The following is a 2,972-nucleotide window of genomic DNA, read 5'->3' as shown; positions in this document are numbered from 1 at the left end:
TTAGGAATTTAATTTAGTATTAGTTTTTTTCTTTGGAAAAACTAACTTGTGAAACCTGGTGACAGCAGGACCTTCACAAAGGAGTTCAAGTTTGAGTTTTCTGATGTTTTAGTATTTAGCTAGTTTTAAATTTAGTCCTTTTTAAAAACCCCCTACATAAATAAAAACAAATCAAGAGATTAGTATGCTCTCTTCCCGCGCTTCGTGCGATCTAGAAGATCAGAAAATCTATTGATTTATTTCAAATAAAAATACTCTCGCTGGAAAATTGATCTGCAATATGACAATAAAGAATTTTGTGAATGAGAAAAAAAAAACATCTTAAAATTTTTAGATGAAATTTAGTTTTTTAATTTTAGATTTAAAAAATAAAAATTTCTGCAAAATAATAATATATATATCTATATATATATATATATATCATATATATACATATTATTATTAAAAAATAAACAAATAAAAAAAAACTAACCATTTTTCTTAGATATTTTTTAAAAAATGCAAAAAAAAAAATTTGGGTTTTACTGAACGATGGAGCTGATTTCTTGAAAGGTCCTTGAGAAGCTGTGACATGATGCCATCACAGAAAGGCAGCATCTTGTCATCCAGTACTCGACAGATATCACCAACCACCCCAACAGTGATAGCACAAACCTGATATTCTTCGAAGTTCTGAAGACCCATTTCCAAATATCTATAGAACTCTTGCATATACTTGCCAAATTCCACGCCAATTGCATAAGCAAGTACCCCAATGGCTAACATTGCTTCCTCGTGAACCATGGCGCTCCTACAAGAAAATATTCTCAAGAAGATATTCATCATCTGATCAGAGTACTGTACAATTCCATACTTGGTTGACTGAGAAGCTCCCAGTTTCTGAATAATAACCTGCAAGCAGCCACAGAGAAGGGACTGCAGCTCACTCTGTTTCTCCCTATCTTCCGAAGATAGTTTTGGTGTCTCAAGGGTTTCATTGAGCTTCATTAGCATGACTGGAACAAGCTGCATTACTATGGGTGCAGTCTCTTCGGTCGAACATCTTACAACTTCATTCAACTTCTCATAAGCAGATACCCTAAGCCTAGAATCAATTGCATCTTCCCTGTGGGCTGCAGCAAGAAGAGAATGTACAATGTTGTGGAAAAAAGGAGAAAGTGGAGAAGAACTCACTGCTGCATCTCCATATCCCTGGGCCAGAAAATACAAAGCACCGCAGACTTTCTCTGCCACATTGGAGAGAATGGGCGGTAGATTTGATTGCGTGATTATAGGAGTCTCCACTGCCGGACCATGGAGAAACTCAAAAATCCTGCCAAGTGTCCAGGTCGTGGTGTCCTTCACATGACTATTCTCATCCTTCATTGCATTAAGCATAAAGCTTAGAGCAACATTGACAAGCGGACTAACCTTCTGAGGTGATGGACCTTCCAGAATTGAACCAAACACATAAGTAGCTGCTTCCCGGCATTGCAATTGAAGAAGAATCGTAGCAAGCGCAAGGAGCCGAATGAATCTATGAATGGTTTAAATAGTGTCCGAAATTTTCTTTTGTTGTGAATTTGCGGAAAATAGCTGTTTCTTTTGGAAACTAGCCAGGGTTTGATCTTGATTTTTAGTTGTGTAATACTGAAGACTGATCCCGGAACGCTTGGCGGAGGCAAATGAGGCTTTGAATGGTCTGAACGGGTCCTTGTGGTTGCTGGTTCGGTTAACCTTGTAAAGCTGGAGATAACAGGTAAATTTGTGGCCAGAGTTTGATGAGATTGGGGCTTGAAGTTTCTAGGTTTTGGAGGTGAGCGACCAAGATCCTGAAGCAGCCCTCATGGAGGACTTTTACAGTCGCTCAGGGGAAGAAGACCTCTTGAGGGACTCGAATGCAAATGCTAAGCAATGTGGACCGGAACTGGCTTCCTTGGGGTCTTCGCTGACGCCTTCAGCGTCTTTTAGAAGGGATGTCAAGGGGAGCAAGAAGAAAAACACGATAAGGCCCAGTCTGGAGGGGGATGACATCTTTCATTATTTACATGCCTCTGATCCAGTTAAGGTTGAGCTTAACCGGCTTGAAAATGAAGTGAGAGATAAGGATCGTGAATTAGCTGAAGCTCAAGCAGAAATCAAGGCTTTGAGGTTGACAGAGCGCATGAAAGAAAAGGTAGTGGAAGAGCTAATGGATGAACTGGTGCAAATAGATGAAAAGCTGAAGAACTGTGAAGCTTCTCTTGAAAGCAAGAACCCTGAAAATCTTTAGAACTAACAGGCTAAGAGACTGAAGTAAATCAAGGGTTTGAAGGAGAGACCTGTAATTATAATGTCATCAAACGCATGTTCCACCAACGAATACGCAGAGCTCTGGTCACAACTCCATTTGCCTCACTAAAATGCCTCCTCTATATTCAATTTAGTGATAAAAATTGGACTTGGCTTATCTTGGAGAGATTTGGCATTTGCATTATCTCCCCTTGATTTTTAAGATAAAAAGCCAGATTTTCTGGATTTGACTTATTTTGAGTTAATTTATTTTTAGAAATTTTCTTTATTAGTTTTTAATAGAATTTGTTTTTGTTGATTTCTTAAAAAAAAAAAAAAAAAAACTAACTCAAAATAAAAAACAAATTAAAAAAAAAAAAAAATTAATTTTAAAAATATATAAAAAAATGAATTACATTTTATTTGTTTTTTATATAAATAAAAAAATTTCCACAAATTCATGTAGGTTTGAAAATAAATAATGGAACAATTGGAAACAAATTTTGAGGATCGATTTATCAAATAGTTGGAGGATACTATAGATCTTTTGAATACTTTTATTGCAGAACACAATAGATCTTTCTAATGCCAATCTTTTTGCCAAACATATTTCATCTGACACCAATAGTGAGTGTTACTTTTCATGGTTATTTTACGAATGGATTGATTTTAAAATCATGATTACATCAATTTTAACACTTTATATGTCCTTAATATGTTTT

At 36.1% G+C, this 2,972-nt stretch overlaps 1 pseudogene; it reads right to left on the bottom strand.

Moving 5' to 3' along the window:
- Nucleotides 1-480: 480 nt before the first annotated feature.
- LOC149186715 (importin subunit beta-1 pseudogene) lies at nucleotides 481-1,827 on the bottom strand (annotated as a pseudogene).
- Nucleotides 1,828-2,972: the final 1,145 nt, after the last annotated feature.

Source organism: Pinus tabuliformis, chromosome 3_1 (genome assembly GCF_031772625.1).
Source record: "Pinus tabuliformis cultivar Carrire ecotype Pingquan chromosome 3_1, CPIR1, whole genome shotgun sequence".
In the NCBI taxonomy this organism is placed as follows: domain Eukaryota; kingdom Viridiplantae; phylum Streptophyta; class Pinopsida; order Pinales; family Pinaceae; genus Pinus; species Pinus tabuliformis.
Note: the sequence above shows the minus strand (reverse complement) of the source record. Positions and strands in the feature narration are given on the sequence as shown.